The sequence below is a fragment of the Moschus berezovskii genome, chromosome 7 (genome assembly GCF_049115385.1).
Source record: "Moschus berezovskii isolate FMDL1 chromosome 7, NW_MosBer_1.0, whole genome shotgun sequence".
NCBI lineage: Eukaryota > Metazoa > Chordata > Mammalia > Artiodactyla > Moschidae > Moschus > Moschus berezovskii.
In genome coordinates this window covers 39,758,310-39,777,998 of record NC_142466.1, presented here as the reverse complement: position 1 = coordinate 39,777,998, position 19,689 = coordinate 39,758,310, and the positions used below count along the sequence as shown (strand labels likewise).

General features: G+C 38.4%; 2 pseudogenes; both read left to right on the top strand.

The window, feature by feature from the left end:
• Positions 1 to 390: 390 nt before the first annotated feature.
• LOC148777313 (protein CFDP2 pseudogene) lies at positions 391 to 14,058 on the top strand (annotated as a pseudogene).
• A 1,040-nt stretch (positions 14,059 to 15,098) lies between these two features.
• Positions 15,099 to 18,204, top strand: LOC148777312 (protein CFDP2 pseudogene; annotated as a pseudogene).
• The last annotated feature ends 1,485 nt before the right edge of the window (positions 18,205 to 19,689 follow it).

Here is a 19,689-nt window from a genome sequence, read left to right as displayed (position 1 = left end):
AGTATTGGAGTTTCAGCTTTAGCATCAGTCCTTCCAATGAACATCCAGGATTGATCTCCTTTAGAATGGACTGGTTGGATCTCCTTGCAGTCCATATATATACACGTTAACTTATAAATGCTTATTCAGATACATGTTGATGACTTTCCAATCTCCTTAAATTCATAACATTTGCATAATCTGCCCCCTTCATGGATCACAACTTTCCTGAAGGGAAGGGGCTTGTGTACCTCAATGAAGTTATGAGCAATGCTATGCAGGGCCAGCCAAGACTGATGGATAATAGTGGAGAGTTCTGACAAAACATGGCCCCCTGGGGGAGGGAATGACAGACCATCCCAGTATTCTTGCTGCAGGAACCCCATGAACAATATGAAAAGTTAAAAGGATATGACACCAAAAGATGAGCTCCCCAGATCAGAAGGTGTTCAATATGCTCCTGGGAAAGAGTGGAGGGCAACTATTAATAGTTCCAGAAAGATTAACGCAGCTGGGCCAAAGCAGAAGCAGTGCTATGTTGTGGGTGTGTCTGGTGGTGAAAGTAAAGTCCAATGCTCTAAAGAACAATATTGCACAGGAACCTGGAATGTTAGGTCCATGAATCAAGGTAAATTGCTTGACCAAGCAGGAGATGGCAAGAGTGAAAATCAACATCTTAGGAACCAGTGAACTGAAATGGATGGGAATAGGCACATTTAATTCAGAACCATTATATCTACTACTATAGGCAAGAATCCCTTAGAAGAAATGGAATAGCTTCATAGTCAATAAAAGAGTCCGAAATACAGTACTTGGGTACAATCTCAAAAATGTCAGGATTATTTCAGTTTGTTTTCAAGGCAAGCCATTTAACATCACAGTAATCCAAAGCTATGCCCCAATCACTGATATTGAAGAAGCTGAAGTTGACCAGTTCTATGAAGACCAACAAGACATTCTAGAACTAACACCAAAAAGAGATGTCCTTTTCATTTTAGGGGATCGGAATGCACAGAAGTCAAGAGATACCTGGAGTAACAGGCAAGTTTGGCCATGGAGTACAAAATGAAGCAGGGCCAATGCTAAGAGAGTTTTGTCAAAATAACACACTATTCATAATAAACATCCTTTGCCAACAACATAACAGAGAACTCTACGTATGGACATCACCAAGTAGTCAATACTGAAATCAGATTGGTTATATTATTTGAAGAAAATTCTTTGTATATTCTATACAGTCATCAAAAACAACACCCGGAACTGACTGAGGCTTAGATCATGAGCTCCTTATTGAAAAATTCAGACTTAAATTGAAGAAAGTAAGGAAAACCATTAGGCCATTCAGGTATGACCTAAATCAAGTAATTTATTATTATACAGTAGAGATGACATATAGATTCATAGGATTCGTATGGTAGACAGAGCACTTGAAGAACTAAGGATGGAGGTTTGTAAAATTGTATGGGAGGTGGTGATTGGAGAAGGAAATGGCAACCCACTCCAGTGTTCTTGCCTGGAGAATCCCAGGGATGGGGGAGCCTGGTGGGCTGCCATCTATGGGGTCGCACAGAGTCAGACACAACTGAAGCGACTTAGCAGCAGCAGCAGCATGGGAGGTGGTGACCAAAATCATCCCAAAGAAAATGAAATGAGAGAAGGCAAAGTGATTGTGTGAGAAGGCCTTCCAAATACCTGAGAAAAGAAGAAAAGCAGAAGGCAAAGGAGAAATGGAAAGATACATCCAACTGAAGACAGAGTTCCAGAGAACAGCAAGGAGAGATAAGAAGGCCTTCTTAACTAAACAATGTAAAGAAATAAAGGAAAAAATAAAATGGGAAAGACCAGTGATCTCTTCAATTAAATTGGAGATATCATGGGAACTTTTTGTGCAAGGACAGACATGATAAAGGACAGAAACAGTAAGGACCTAACAGAAACAAAACAGATTAAAGAGGTAGCAAGAACACACAGAAGAACTGTACAAAAGAGGGCTTAATGACCCAGATAATCATAATGATAGGTCACTCACCTACAGTCAGACATCCTAGAGTATGAAAGCATCACTACAAACAAAGCTATTGGAGGTGATGGAATTGCAGCTGAGCTATTTAAAATCCTGAAAGATGATGCTGTTAAAGTGCTGTACTCAATATGTCAGCAAATTTGGAAAACTCAACAGTGGCCACAGAACTGGAAAAGGTCATTTTTATTCCAATCCCAAAGAAGGACAATGCCAAAGAATGTTCAAACTACTGTGCCCTCATGCTCATTTCATATAACTAGTAAAGTTATGCTCAAAATCCTACAAGCTAGGCTTCAGCAATATGCGAACTGAGAACTTCCAGATGTACAAGCTGGGTTTCAAAGAGGCAGAAGAATAGTGTGTGGATTGAAACAAACTGTAGAAAATTCTTAAAGAGATGCCAATATCAGACCACATTACCTGCCTCCTGAGAAACCTTTATGAAGCCCAAGAAGCAACAGAACCAGACCTGGAACAACTGACTGTTTCAAAATTGAGAAAGGAGTATGACAACACTGTATATTATCATGCTGCTTGTTTAATTTAAATGTGGAGTATATCACATGAAATGCCAAGGTGGATGACTCACAAGGTGGAATCAATATTTCCAGGAGAAATATCAACAACCTCAGATACACAGATGATACCACTTTAATAGCAGAAAGCAAAGAGGAACTAAAGAGCCATTTGATGAGGGTGAGAGTGAAAAATCTGGCTTAAAACTCAACATTCATAAAACTAAGATCATGGTATCCAGTCCCATCATTTCATGGCAAATAGGGAAAAGTGGAAGCAGTGACAGGTTTTATTTTCTGGCTCCAAAATCACTGTGGCTGGTGACTGCAACCATGAAATTAAAAGACACTTGTTCCTTGGTAGGAAAGTTATGACAGATCTAGGCAGCATGTTAAAAAGTAGAGACATCACTTTGCCAACAATGATCCGTATAGTTAAAGCTATGGTTTTTCCAGTAGTCATGTATAGATGTGAAGGTTGGACCGTAAAGAAGACTGAGTGCTGAAGAATTTTTGAATTGTGGCTCTGGAAAAGACTCTTGAGAATCAGTTGGACAGCAAGGAGATTGAACCAGTCAATCCTAAAGGAAATCAACTCTGACCATTCATTGGAAGGACCAGTGCTGGGAAGCTGGGACTCCAGTACTCTGACCACCTGTTTCAAAGAGATAACTCATTGGAAATGACCCTTATTCTGGGAAAGACTGAAGGCAAAAGAAGAAGGAGGTGGCAGAGGATGAAATGTTTGGATAGCATCACCAACTCAATGGACATGAATTTTAGCAAACTCTGAGAGATAGTGAAGGACAGAGTTGCCTGTTGTGCTACAGTCCATGGGATCACAAAAGGTCAGACATATTTTAGAGACTTTAACAACAACAATAATAGAATCTGGATATTTAATAGAATATAAAAATTTCTATTTAATATTAGAATAATATTTAATAATAGAATCAGTCTGTACAGTAGTCACTCATTAAATTATCAATTCTTTGCTCTTTTAATTCATTTGAGTAACGTTTATTGAACCATTTCAATAACAATATTTTACCCTGATACTTTTCCTCCTTTTTAATGACTCCTAGTGTAACAATTGGAGAAGGAAATGGCAACCCACTCTAGTGCTCTTGCCTGGAGAATCCCAGGGACAGGGGAGCCTGGTGGGCTGTCGTCTATGGGGTCACACAGAGTTGGACACGACTGAAGTGACTTAGCAGTAGCAGCAGTGTAACAATATGTTATAAACAGTGAAGGCCCGAGAGACTTAAACACTGGTTTGCTCTTCCCATCTGTATGAACTTGAGATACTGAGTTCACTGCCTTGTTGTTCAGTCACTAAGTTGTGTTCAACTCTTTGTGACCCCATGAACTTTAGCACACCAGACTGACCTTTGCTCTCTCCTGGAGTTTGCTCAAATTCATGTACATTGAGTCAGGGATGTTATCTAACCATCTCATCATTTGCCATCATTTTCTCATTTTTCCTTCAATCTTTTCCAACATTAGGGTCTTTAGTTTTCTGTGAAATAAGTTGGAACAAGTGGGTTACTCCTATTCATAGTTTAAATGTAGAAAAAGGAAATATAAGAAAAGGCAATCACTAAATTTCATTGTTTTGAAACTTTTTGTTCAATTCTTTGCTCATCACTGCATTGCCTTCAAACATTAACTCTGATTTCTCTTAAATCTGTATCTCTGATCGTGATACCAATTCCATTCTTTGCATCTAAATCTCCATTTCCTTATAATAGTTATACTCATGGTCTGTCAGGAAAAAGCTGCTTAAATACAGTTTTACTGAACTCACACTACCTTTCTGATTATCTAGAAGAAAGACCTGTGAGTTTTTTTTTTTTCATTTTTCTTTCCAGCACTCAATTTAGTACAACATAAATATGTATCCTAAAGTGAGCTTCCTCTTCTGTTGTTGTATATTTACTTAATTTATTTGCAGAGACAGTTTGATTTTTTAGAAAAGTTTCAGTTCAGTCGCTCAGTCGTGTCCGATTCTTTGCGACCCCATGAAGCACAGCATGCCAGGCCTCACTGTCCATAACCAACTCCCGGAGTTCACTCAAACTCATGTCCATCGAGTCGGTGATGCCATCCAGCCATCTCATTCTCGATCGTCCCCGTCTCCTCCCACCCCCAATCCCTCCCAGCATCAGAGTCTTTTCCAGTGAGTCAACTCTTCGCATGAGGTGGCCAAAGTATTGGAGTTTCAGCTTTAGCATCAGTCCTTCCAATGAACACCCAGGATTGATCTCCTTTAGAATGGACTGGTTGGATCTCCTTGCGGAACAAGGGACTCTCAAGAGTCTTCTCCAGCACCACAGTTCAAAAGCATCAATTCTTCGGCGATCAGCTTTTTTCACAGTCCAACTCTCACATCCATACATGACCACGGGAAAAACCATAGCCTTGACTAGATGGACCTTTGTTGGCAAAGTAATGTCTCTGCTTTTTAATATACTATCGAGGTTGGTCATAACTTTCCTTCCAAGGAGTAAACATCTTTTAATTTCATGGCTGAAATCAGCATCCGCAGTGATTTTGGAGCCCCCAAAAATAAAGTCTGACACTGTTTCCCCATCTATTTCCCATGAAGTGATGGGACCAGATGCCATGATCTCCGTTTTCTGAATGTTGAGCTTCAAGCCAACCTTTTCACTCTCCTCTTTCAAGGATTTTACTGGCTTATGTTCATTTATATTTAGGAAAAGTAAGACTATGCATCTGAAGGTCATTTAGAAGGGACAGCATCACTTTACTGTTCTTCCTAAGTCAGTTATTTTTAAGAAAGACAGTTTTGAAGTGGTCAAAGTTTTAGTTTGAGCTATTGCCTTCTTTTTTTTGTTGATCTTCTATTGAACATATTCCATTGCACCTCACCACCTTTAATCACTATGTATAACCTATATAACCATGGAAATTACCATGGAGTTGTGCTAACTTTCTCTTTCTTGTGAATCCAGAAAATTAATTTTGATCTCTTTAGAAAATAATGCTTCATAATGCACAACATTAATATTAAGTTATGTAATTGACCAATTCACCTCCTGCTTTCAAAATATTCTTTTGGGACAGTGTGACCATTAATCTTGAAAGTATTATACTTGCAGTGTTTTTAAAATGTTTCTTCTTTAGGTTAGGGAAGTTTTAAGCCATAATTTCATCAAATACATTTTCTACCCATTTCTCTCTTCTCTTTCTAGGACTCTTACAATATGAATGTTAGTGTTCTTGATGTTGTCCTAGAGGTCCCCTATCCTCTTTTGATTTTTTTTTTCCCTCTTCTGACTTTGTAATCCATCTTGTCTCTTCCAGTTTGCTTATGCATTCTTCTTTATTGTCTAATCTGCTGTTACTTCTTTGTAGTGTATTTTTCATTTCAATTATTGTATTTTCAACTACGATTCTTTTTTCGTACTTTCTAGTTCTTTTTTGAACTTTTATTGAGTTCAGTAATTTATTTTTTTATTTTTTTTTACTGTTGCTTTGAGCTCTTTATCAGGTAAATATCTATTTTACTAGGATTCTCCCCTTTGAGTTTTGTCTTTTTCTTTTGTCTGAAACATATGTCTTTGTCTTCTCATTTTGTTTGACTTTCTCAGTTTGTCTCTATTAATAAATTAGATGAGACTGTTACTTATTTTAGTCTTGAAATCATGTCCTTGGGTGGGAGCATGCCTTTGCAGTTTACATGTGTCCAAGTGGCTTTGGTGAGAGAGTTGGATCTGAAGAGAGCAGATGACAATTCTTCTCCTGTGATATACAGGTAGCCACTGCATAATATGAAAGAGGGCCTAAGTCAGGGTCTACGGTTGGAGCCCAGTTTGAGCCAGGGTTTATCCCAGGCCTGACAGCATTTGCTGACATATCCTGGGTGAGGCCATACCCCAAGGGGATGGGGCAGACACTCTGAGATGGTTGGGCTTTGCCCCAGCATAATGGAAATTCTTTACTGGGCTGGATTTCAATATCTAAATTTTGAGAACCACAACTTGTCAAAATGGAGTAAGTTTTGTGTTATTTATTTGCATTTTTATAACTAATATATATAAATGTAGGGTCTTTATGAAGTGTTAGCGGCATTGTTTCTTTATATTAAATTTAATTGGTGCTTGTATTCTGAAGTAGAACCAAAAATGAAGTCCTTTAGTATTTATGAAGTATCAGTAAATCTTACAGAAATTCCATTAATTATCTTTTAATAATGTCAAATAATGTAATTATTAATATTGGAAATTTTGATGTGAATTATAAAAATGATACTTCATCAATATTTAATAATTGATAGTATATTATGGAAAATAATCACATTATTGGCTTTGATATACCTACCTTGATTTGTTTTCTTTACCTATTTATTATTTATGATTCTTTTAAAATTAAAAATATTATTATATTGAAGTATAAAATATTTAAAATATTATATTTTTGCCAGGTTCTAGGTATACAGCATAGTGATTCAGTGTTTTTATAGATTATACTCCATTAAAAGTTACTACAAGATAATGGCTATAATTCCCTGTGCAATACAATATCTCTTGTAACGTATCTGCATTGTACACAGAGGTTTGTATCTCTTAATCCCATATTCCTATCATGACCCTCCCTGCTTTCCTCTCTCCACTGGAAATATATTTCATCATCTCATTTCCAGTCCTTGTGTGTCTTTAGTCTTGAACCGAGTTTTGTAGGCAGCATATTGAAGGGTCTTTTTGTTTTCTCTCAGCCACCTTACATCTTTTGATTGGCATTTAGTCCATTAATAAAGTAATTTTTGATAGGTAGTACTTACTGCCATTTTATTACTTGTTTTCTAGTTATTTTTGTTGTTCTTCACTATTAATTTCTTTTTGTTTCTTCCCTTATGATTTCATGATTTTCTTTATTAGTTTGCTTGTGTTCCTTTCTTTTTAGTTTTTGTGTATCTATTACATATTTTTGATTTGAGCTTACAGTGGCATTCATATATATTGACCTATAATTACATCTGTGTATGTGTGTGCGTGCTAAGTTGCTTCAGTCAAATCCACTCTTTGCGACCCTGTGGACTGTAGCCTGCCCCGCTCCTCTGTTCATGGGATTCTCCAGGCAAGAATACTGGAGTAGGTTGCCATGCCCTCTTCCAGGGGATCTTCCTGACCTAGGGATTGAGCCAGCAATGCTTATGTCTCTTGCATTGGCAGGTAAGTTCTTTACCACAAACACCACCTGGGAAGCCCCATAATTATATCTGTTATTAACAGGTAGTCATTTTGTTCAAAAACATTCTAAAATATCTACATAAAATCTCCGCATTTCATGTTTCTGATATCCTATTTTCATATCTTCATGCTGTTTATTGTATTTATAATTGCTTTTGCATTTTTCTCGTAATCTTCACAGTGGCGCACTTAAGTGGTTGATCCTCAGTCCTTATTCTATAATTGCCTTTTCTAGTGGTGTTTTCCTTTTCCTGTGGAATCCACTTAGATTTTCATATTTAATTTCATAGATTTCCACTTAGAGAAGACCTAAACATTTCTTTTAGGGTAGGCTAAGTATCAATGATCGCTGCAGATGCTGATTGCAGCCAGGAAATTAAAAGACGCTTACTCTTTGGAAGGAAAGTTATGACCAACACAGCATATTAAAAAGCAGAGATATTACTTTGCCAACAAATGTCCATCTAGTCAAGGCTATGACTTTTCCCATGGTCATGTATGGATGTGAGAGTTGGACTGTGAAGAAAGCTGATCGCCTAAGAATTGATGCTTTTGAACTGTGGTGTTGGAGAAGACTCTTGAGAGTCCCTTGGACTGCAAGGAGATCCAACCAGTCCATTCTAAAGGAGATCACTCCTGGGTGTGCATTGGAAGGATTGATGCTAAAGCTGAAACTCCAATACTTTGGCCACCTCATGCGAAGAGTTGACTCACTGGAAAAGAGTCTGATGCTGGGAGGGATTGAGGGTGGGAGGAGACGGGGACGACAGAGAATGAGATGGCTGGATGGCATCACCGACTCGATGGACATGAGTTTGAGTGAACTCCAGGAGTTGGTGATGGACAGGGAGGACTTGCGTGCTGTGATTCATGGGGTCACAAAGAGTCGGACACGACTGAGCGACTGAACTGAACTGAACTGAAGTATCAATGAACTCATTTAGTTTTTAGCTGACTTAGAAGTTCTGTATTTCTCCTTGTATTTTAAATGATGATCTTGCAATGTAAAGTGTCCTAGGATAAAGGTTTTCCCCTTTCAAGACTTTGAATATATACCATGCCACCCCTTTCTGGCCTCCAAAGTTTCTGTAGTTAAATCACCTGATAATCTTCTGAGGATTATCTTCTATATGACTCTACTTTTCTCTTGTTGCCTTTAGAATTCTCTTTAATATTTGCCATTTTAATTATATCATATCTTGGAGTGAGTCCTTTTTTTTTTTTTCGTCTTTCAACTTTCTGTGCTTCCTATGTCTGGAAATCTGTTTCCTTCTTCAGGTTTGGGAAGTTTTCAACCGTCATTTCCTCAACTGCATTTTTTTATCCCCTTCTCTCTCTGTTCTCCTTTTGTGACCTATAATGAATATATTCATACACTTAATATTATGCCAGAGGTCTTTAAAAATTGTTCTCATTTTTAAAATCTGCTTTTCTTTTTTTCTCTGTTCTAGTTGAGTTATTTCCATTATTTTATCTTCCAGTTCACTTATTCATTCTTCTGTATCACTTAATCTGATATTCATTTCTTGCTGAGAAATGCAGCAAGACTTTCATAGTAAATCCACATAGCACTAGAGCAGATCTCTCTCTCCCCTGAATGGATCCTGCCAGCATGTGAATTTAAAAAAAAAAAAAGTTCAGCCATGGAATTAGTCATTTTTGATTGATTCATTTTATATTTTCTATTTCCTTGTTAAAATAGTCACTGTTTACAGTGTTTCCTTTCACTAATTCAGTTAACATTTTTATACCAAGTACTAATCTTTTGAATTCTTTATCTGATTAATTTTTAGTTTCTGTGTTATTATTTTTTCCCAGGGTATTCCATTACTCTTTAATTGAGAGTAGTTTTCCTGACTTTTCATGTTGGTTCTTTCTGTGCCTTTATGAATTTAAGTGAGGGAGTTAGCTGTTCTGGTGTTGAAAGGATATTCTGATAAGGGAGCATCCTTATATCCATTGCATGTGTCCATTGCCTTTTGTGGGAGAGCTGGATTTGAGGTGGATGAAAGTCATGTCTTTCCTCAAGATGTGCTGGCATCTTATGTCTTGGTCCGGAGGGGGGCTGTAATTGGAGGCAACAGTTGTGAGGCAGTACAACCTCTTGATTTGGTACAACCTCTTGGATGACCTGATTTCAAATTGCTGAAACAGAAACTCCGAGGGTCAGGCCCAAGCTGAATCTGCTCTTTTCAAGGGTGTGTTTTTTTCCTTTATCCTCACTGGGAAATTTACCCCAGAGTAGAGGAGTGCTGAGGCAAGTGGGGCCCTTACATAAGCAGAAGTCCAGTGGGCTATCTGTGTATGTGCCAACACCTCTGCTCAGGCCCAACCTCAGTTAGGCACAAATCTCTCATAACTGTTAACTACCCCAGCCTCCACTGTCCCTACCCTGTTGTGGAATCACTTACAGTGCTGGACCTGTGTAGACCCCCAGAGTGTATCAGGAAGTGAGATGTGATGGAGACGCTTCTGAGATGCCACTTGAGTAAGCACCAACAGTAGCTACCACTGCTCCATTCAGGCTCTGCCCCATGACTTGGTCACCTGTGGCTCATGACTGAGTCTTTTCCTCAGTCAAACGTGTCCTAGATCCACTGCTGAACTGAGATATGGCATAAGCAGTCTCAGCATTTTCATTCAGATCAGGCTGAGGTATGCAGCAAGGCTTTCATAGTAAATCCAGAAACCACTACAGTAAATCTCTGTCTCCCCTGAATGGGTGCTAGCCAGCATGTGCTTTTTCCTCATCAGCAGAGTCTAGGCTTCCCACAGCCATTCTGTCTGTTCTAGCGTTCCTCCAACTAGGTAAAGGGGTTTATCTCTCCCACATAGGACCCCAGGACATGAGCATCCAGTCTGTGACTGGAACTGCTCATTCCTCAGGGTGTATTTCCACCCATGCAACTTCCTTTTTCTTCTGAGTTCCCCTTCCAAGGGCATAGGTTCTGACACAATCATTCTTCTTCCCTTCCTACCCAAGTATGTTTGTATTTTTCTTACAGCCTTGGTAAGACAAGACTCCTTCTGCCAGTTTCCTATTAGTTAACAGTGAGAATTATCCCACATGTAAATTAATTTTCATTGGAGAGGTAAGCTCCTTGCCCTCTTACTTCCTCATCTTAATCTTTCCATTCGGTTTAGTTTATATGGTTGATTCTTATTGATGAAGTATCATTGTTTTTCATTTATATCATGCTTTACTGTTTGAAGAGCATGGTGTCTATTGACTAATTCTGGTATAAAAGGCAATTCTATAGCTACCATTCTCCTTATCAGAGATAAAATAAACTGGGAAAATTCAGCATTTATGTAAAAAATTATGTGTGGAATACTTGCTCTTTAAAAAGTGTATCATAATTTAGTATTCTATCCTGAAGAAATTACTTAAACTCAAACAAATTTCTCAATTTTAACATTTTCTACAGTAGATTCTCAGGAACTTTTAAATCATGTTGAATTTTGAGACGTTACATTAACCTTCTCTAAGAAAGTGCCTGTGTTTCTCTTTCTGGAATTTAAAAATAATTTTAAACAACCCAGTCTCTTTTACCTCTTTAGGTTTTATTTAACACAATCTCCTTGTTTCTTAAAATACTTCGAATCTTGGTAGAATTATCTGAACTTTGCCAATCATGACAGAATGTTTTAACATCCCAATACAGACTAAGTGATGCCTACCTTTACTTGTGGCAAACAGAACTAAACATTTAATCCTAAATAATATTGTTGTTTCAAATGTAAATATCAAAACTTGACAAACCTTCAAGTAATTCTAAAAATATGCTTGACCAGTTTGATATTTTTGCAGTGGACCATTGTTTTTCTCTTTGTTTATTTTGGCGTGTGATGTAGTGAATACTAACTCTTTGCAAAATATGTTACTATTTTTCTTAAAGAAAAAAAAATTATAGTTTCAGTCCTTTATAATATGGGATGTCAAAAGTTGTTGTCTCAGTTAATATGAGACAGTTGTTGAAGACATTTGTATTTGATTTGACAGGCACTTTGACAGAGTGAATTTGATATAGTTTTGATGTTCATAAATATTCTTTACTACAGTGTCAGACTTTATTTTTTGGGCTCCAAAATCACTGCGGATGCTGATTGCAGCCAGGAAATTAAAAGACGCTTACTCCTTGGAAGGAAAGTTATGACCAACCTAGATAGCATATTAAAAAGCAGAGACATTACTTTGCCAACAAAGGTCCATTTAGTCAAGGCTATGGTTTTACCAATGGTCATTATGGATGTGAGAGTTGGACTGTGAAGAAAGCTGATCACCGAAGAATTGATGCTTTTGAACTGTGGTGTTGGATAAGATTCTTGAGAGTCCCTTGGACTGCAAGAAGATCCAACCAGTCCATCCTAAAGGAGATCAGTCCTGGATGTTCATTGGAAGGACTGATGCTAAAGCTGAAACTCCAATACTCTGGCCACCTTATGCGTCGAGTTGACTCACTGGAAAAGACTCTGATGCTGGGAGGGATTGGGGGCAGGAGGAGACGAGGACGACAGAGAATGAGATGGCTGGATGGCATCACTGACTCGATGGACATGGGTTTGAGTGAACTCCGGGATTTGGTGATAGACAGGGAGGCCTGGCGTGCTGTGATTCATGGGGTCACAAAGAGTTGGACATGACTGAGCGACTGAACTGAACTGAACTGAACCGCACTTATATAAAGACACTAAATAATCTTATATAGTTTTTAATGTATACTTGGAGTGCACACACTTGTATGGTTTGAGTAAATTGAATGATAAAATGAATCAATGCCTTCAGCAGCAGAGTATTGAGCATGGAGAAAATAATTTGCAAATATTAGCTAGCAAACATGAGTCTCATTAGTCATATTACAAGATGTTGATCTTTCACTAATCAAATTTCTAATTAGATTAATTATTGTCTCATATATATAGCTTTGTTAAATATTTTGGGGCATTGTGTCTATATACTTTTTTAATCCTGCTATTTCTTAATTATCCATTAGTCTTTTTCTTTTCCTTTATTCACACTAAAATTTCAGTCAATTTTTAGTGTTTTCCATTTTTGGCCACTAGTCTCAGTGAAACTTTATATCTAATTGAGTCAAAGACATCTAAAAGTGTAATTTTACTTTTATATCCTAAAATTTTCTTTGACTTTTGAAATACAATCTTGTTCACTGTTGAAATCAATATCTTAAAAGCCTTAGACTTCATAATCTGAGCCCTTGTTCCATGTGGAATTTAGAATGTTACCATGTGGAATTTAGAGTGTTACACTTCGTAAAGTGAGAAGTTACATACTGGCTAATTTGTGTTACTTGAAGTTGTTGTCACGTACAAGACAGTAAATTGTTAGGCTACCAAAGTAATTAGCCACTGTATTAGGTTTTGCTAGGCTATGGTGCATAGAAGATTAAAAGCTTTTGTGAACAGAATTGAGTCTGCAGCTGCTCTATAGCAACCCATACAAAATTCACTCACTATCTTGAAAGATTAGGATAGGGTACATGTCTCTGGGGTTAATGCTTTTGAAAAATAATTCACATTCACAGTCCTCCCATATTCAGGAAGCCTGATTTCTCACAACGATCTTTTGAGTGGCAGTACTTGAACTTCCCATTCCAATACTAATGATTAATGTATAAGAGTTACACAGTTTAATATCATTTTTTTTTCTCCTGAAAGCTTCTTGGATCCTGATTTCAGTAACTGATTTAACATATAAATTGGCCCAAACTTGGCAAAAATCAAGAATATTTAACAGGGCACAGATGGTGCATCAGAAAGCAATATCCAGAGATTTGGTGACTCGAGTGCTCTCTAACCCTCCACCAGCTGCTTTAGTTCAAGTGTGAATAAAGACCTTTTAAGAATCAATGAAATTGTGTTATGTTGTGCCTAAGTAGTGCCCACCCAACCAAATTGACACTGAAAACAGAAACAACCATATGGTTTTAAGTGTATTAGAGTAAAGTAGGCTGCAGCTTGATACTTAAGATTAAGCATGTTAAAATATTACTGCTGATTTCTTGTGCATTGCATAAGTCTACGAAGCATCTTATATGGAAAAATATGCTCAACACTGAATCTCTTAGTTTTCTGATTTAAATGTACAAGAAGGTAAAACAGACAACCACTGCCCAAGTCCAGAAGACATCCTATAGATTACTTTAGGAATTGAAACAAAACCACAATCAATATATTTTTAATATATTTAGGCCCTGGTGGCACAGACGCGAGAGACACCGGCCCCGGTGGTGCAGACGTGAGAAACGACGGCCCCGGCACAACCACCCACGCAAAGAAGCGCGACCTAGAGGAACTACTCCACGCCTGAGGCCAGGGCCGACGGCCAAGAGAAGCTGCCCCGCGTCCAATAGGCGGTGGCTGCGCGGGGAGGGCCGAGAGGAGCTACTCCATGTTCAAGGTGAGGAGGGGCGGCCTTGAGGAGATACCCCTCATCCAAGGTAAGGTGCAGCAGCTGCGCTTTCTTGGAGCAGCTGTGAAGAGATATCCCACTCCCAAGATAAGAGAAACCCAAATAAGACGGTAGGTATTGCGAGGGGACATCAGAGGGCAGACACACTGAAATCATAATCACAGGAAACTAGTCGATTTGATCACATGGACCACAGCCGAATCTGGCCCACTGGAGAAGGGAATGGCAAACCATTTAGTATACTTGCCTTGAAAACCCCATGAACAGTTCAGTTCAGTTCAGTTCAGTCAGTCGTGTCCGACTCTCTGTGACCCCATGAATCACAGCACGACAGGCCTCCCTGTCCATCACCAACTCCTGGAGTTCACTCAAACTCATGTCCACAGAGTCGGTGATGCCATCCAGCCATCTCATTCTCTGTCGTCCCCTTCTCCTCCCGCCCCCAACCTTTCCCAGCAAAACCATAGCCTTGACTAGATGGACCTCTGTTGGCAAAGTAATGTCTCTGCTTTTTAATACACTATCAAGGTTGGTCATAACTTTCCTTCCAAGGAGTAAGCGTCTTTTAATTTCATGGCTGCAATCAGCATCTGCAATGATTTTGGAGCCCAAAAAATAAAGTCTGACACTGTTTCCACTGTTTTTCCATCTATTTCCAATGAAGTGATGGGATCAGATGCCATGATCTTTGTTTTCTGAATGTTGAGCTTCAAGCCAACCTTTTCACTCTCCTCTTTCACTTTCATCAAGAGGCTTTTTAGTTCCTCTTCACTTTCTGCCATAAGGGTAGTGTCATCTGCATATCTGAGGTTATTGATATTTCTCCCAGCATCAAAGGGCAAAATGATAGGATACTGAATGAGGAATTCCCCAGGTCTGTAGGTGTCCAGTATGCTACTGGAGATCAGTGGAGAAATAACTCTAGAAGGAATAAAGGGATGGAACAAAACCAAAACCAATACCCAGTTATGGATGTGACTGGTGACAGAAGCAAGGTCTGGTGCTGTAAAGAGCAATATTGCATAGGAACCTGGAATGTTAGGTCCATGAATCAAGGCAAATTGGAAGTGGTCAAACAGGAGATGGCAAGAGTGAACGTAGACATTCTAGGGATCAGTGAATTAAAATGGACTGGAATGGGTGAATTTAACATAGATGACCATTATATCTACTACTGTGGGCAGGAATCCCTTAGAAGAAATGTAGTAGCCATCATGGTCAACAAAAGAGTCCGAAATGCAGTACTTGAATGCAATCTTAGAAATGACAGAATGATTTCTGCTTGTTTCCAAGGCAAACCATTCAATATTAGAATAATCCAGGCCTATGCCCGAACCAGTAACGCTGAAGAAGCCAAAGTTGAACAGTTCTATGAAGACCTACAAGACCTTTTAGAACTAACACCCAAAAAATATGTCCTTTTCATTATAAGGGACTGGAATGCAAAAGTAGGAAGTCAAGAAACACCTGGAGTAACAGGCAAATTTGGTCTTGAGCACAGAATGAAGCAGGGCAAAGGCTAATAGAGTTTTACCAAGAGAACGCACTGGTCATAGAAAACACCCTCTTCCAACAACACAAGAGAAGACTCTACACATGGACATCACCAGATGGTCAACACCAAAATCAGATTGATTATATTCTTTGCAGCCAAAGATGGAGAAGCTCTGTACAGTTAGCAAAATCAAGACCAGGAGCTGACTGTGGCTCAGATCATGAACTCGTTATTGCTAAATTTAGACTTAAATTGAAGAAAGTAGGGAAAACCACTAGACCATTCAGATATTACCTCAATCAAATCCCTTATGATTATACAGTGGAAGTGAGAAATAGATATAAGGGACTAAATCTGATAGATAGAGTGCCTAATGAACTCTGGACGGAGGTTCGTGACATTGTCAGGAGACAGGGACCAAGATCATCCCCATGAAAAAGAAATGCAAAAAAGCAAAATGGCTGTCTGAGGAGGCCTTACAAATAGCTGTGAAAAGAAGAGAAGTGAAAAGCAAAGGAGAAAAGGAAAGATATAAGCATCTGAATGCAGAGTTCCAAAGAATAGCAAGGAGAGATAAGAAAGCCTTCCTCAGTGATCAATGTAAAGAAATAGAGGAAAACAGCAGAATAGGAAAAAAAAAGAGATCTCTTCAAGAAAGTTAGAGATTTCAAGGGAACATTTCATGCAAAGATGGGCTCGATAAAGGACAGAAATGGTATGGACCTAACAGAAGCAGAAGATATTAAGAAGAGGTGGCAAGAATACACAGAAGAACTGTTCAAAAAAGATCTTCACGACCAAGAGAGTCACAATAACGTGATCACTGACCTAGAGCCAGACATCTTGGAATGTGAAGTCAAGTGGGCTTTAGGAAGCATCATTACGAGCAAAGCTAGTGGAGGTGATGGAATTCCAGTTGAGCAGTTTCAAATCTTGAAAGATGATGCTGTGAAAGTGCTGCACTCAATATGCCAGCAAATTGGGAAAACTCAGCAGTGGCTACAAGACTGGAAAAAGTCAATCTTCATTCCAATCCCAAAGAAAGGCAATGCCAAAGAATGCTCAAACTACCGCACAATTGCACTCATCTCACATGTTAGTAAAGTCATGCTCAAAATTCTCCAAGCCAGGCTTCAGCAATATGTGAACCGTGAACTCCCAGATGTTCAAGCAGGTTTTAGAAAAGGCAGAGGCACCAGAGATCAAATTGCCAACATCCGCTGGATCATGGAGAAAGCAAGAGAGTTCCAGAAAAACATCTATTTCTGCTTCATTGACGATGCCAAAGCCTTTGACTGTGTGGATCACAATAAACTGTGGAACATTCTGAAAGAGATGGGAATCCCAGACCACCTGACCTGCCTCTTGAGAAACCTGTATGCAGGTCAGGAAGCAACAGTCAGAACTGTACATAGAACAACAGACTGGTTCCAAATAGGAAAAGGAGTGCGTCAAGGCTGTATATTGTCACCTTGCTTATTTAACTTCTATGCAGAGTACATCATGAGGAACACTGGGCTGGAAGAAGCACAAGCTGGAATCAAGATTGCTGGGAGAAATATCAATCACCTCAGATATGCAGATGACACCACCCTTATGGCAGAAAGTGAAGAGAAACTCAAAATCCTCCTGATGAAAGTGAAAGAGGAGAGTGAAAAGGTTGGCTTGAAGTTCAATATTCAGAAAACAAAGATCGTGGCATCTGGCCCCTTCACTTCATGGGAAATAGATGGAAAAACAGTGGAAACAGTGTCAGACTTTATTTTTTGGGGCTCCAAAATCCCTGCAGATGCTGATTGCAGCCATGAAATTAAAAGACGCTTACTCCTTGGAAAGAAAGTTATGACCAACCTTGATAATATATTAAAAAGCAGAGACATTACTTTACCAACAAAGGTCCGTCTAGTCAAGCCTATGGTTTTTTCCGTGGTCATGTATGGATGTGAGAGTTGGACTGTGAAGAAAGTTGATCGCCGAAGAATTGATGCTTTTGAACTGTGGTGCTGGAGAAGACTCTTGAGACTCCCTTGGACTACAAGGAGATCCAAACATTCCATTCTAAAACAGATCAATCCTGGGTGTCATTGGAAGGACTGATGTTAAAGCTGAAACTGCAATACTTTGGCTACTTCATGTGATGAGTTGACTCACTGGAAAAAACTCTGATCCTGGGAAAAGTTGGGGGCGGGAGGAGACGGGGACGACAGAGAATGAGATGGCTGGATGGCATCACCGACCATGTGGACAGGAGTTTGAGTGAACTCCAGGAGTTGGTGGAGGGCCTGGAGTGCTGTGATTCATGGGGTCGTGGAGAGTCAGACATGAGTGAGCAACTGAACTGAACTTAACTCAACTGAAAAACTGAACTGAAGTGAGAATTTTTTTTTTTTTTTTAATATCCAGCGGTGCTTTCTGTGGGTTCTTTAGTTTGCAGAAAATGATGCCTGATTTTACACACTGATTATCCTTAACATGTGAAATTTGATCCATTTCAGGTAGCTGAAGACTTCCTGGGATGGATTTCATTTTCAGCAAGTAATATAAAATAAATGGATCATATTTCTATAAGTATTCATTAAAACTCAAGTGTCTGTGGCTAATATAGAATGTGTTTCTAGCTTAGAATATAAAAATACTTAATTTAAACAAGATTTTATTTTTTATGACATTTTATTAATAACGAAGAGTAAACATTTGAAAAAAACTTGTTGTAGTAGGAAATAAAAGAAATATTATTAAATAAGACCAAAAATATGAATTGATGTGAACCTCTTCAATAATATGTAAAGAGAATTATTTAAATATATATAGTACACATTAGTATATTTCACTAAAAATGCAAAACTTAAAAATTAAATGGTTTAAATAACTACTTATTATAATTGTATATATACATATGATTTATCATAATTGTATATTTTAAGTGATCTATTGTTGGATTTTTTTAAAAAATTCATTGAAATTTTCCCAGTTCCAATTTTGATTATCCTATATGTCACCTGTAAGAGTAAAATATGAAAATTCTTTAAATGACTGTTTGATGTCATATATATTTTATATATTTTTAGTAGAATGCTCTGGTCATGTTTAGCCACTCAGTCATGTTCAACTATTTGCAACCCCATGGACTGTGGCCCTCCAAGCTTCTCTGTCCATGGAATTCTCCATGCAAGAATACTGGAATGGGTTTTCATTTCCTTCTCTAGAAGAAGGTCCTGACCCAGGGATCGAACCCAAGTCTCCTGCAATACAGGCAGATTCTTTACCGTCTGAGCCACCAGGTATTCCCAGTTGAATGCTCTATTGGAATATAACTGTGAAGCCTTAGTATGAATTTTATCTTCAAGCAGAATAGTAAAGATACATTAAGATAAAGCTGCAGAAATTTGGAAGCAAGTAAAAGGCACCAATGACAATTTTTCAGTGTGTTTATTTGGGATCTTTACCCTAATTATTTTGAAAGTACCTAAAAAAGGTTATGTAATGAAATATTGGGGGCTAGACTAGGTGAGAAAATAGAAGAGACAAAAAGTGGAATCCAATCTCAAATTTTTATTGGAAATTAGACAAGTAAATCAAGAGTTACTGAGAAGGATAAAGAGCCAGATAATAGATAGCTTAAGCGCTAAAGGCAAAACAGGCTGTCATCTAGGATGCTGATTCATTTGTGTGATTAAAATAATAAAAATAAGTGAGGGGCTGAAAAGAAAGCTTAGTCATCTGCTACAAGCATAGATACTCTTGCAATTTTCATTCACTTTTTAGATATAATCCTATTATCAGACTCAAAGTACATTGACTGAGGTGGGGGTTCTTGAGGAAGACATTGTCCCAATGACCTTTAATCCTTCCTCAAAGATACCATTGGGAAAAGAGAAATATCAGGCATTCTGCGTCTGTTATAAACACAGCCTCACTAGCACAGATCCTGAATTGTTATTATAGCCTCCTTATCGGAGGGAGCATTTTGGGTTGAGGTGCTAGTCAAGGCAATGGTTTTTCCGGTGGTCATGTATGGATGTGAGAATTGGACT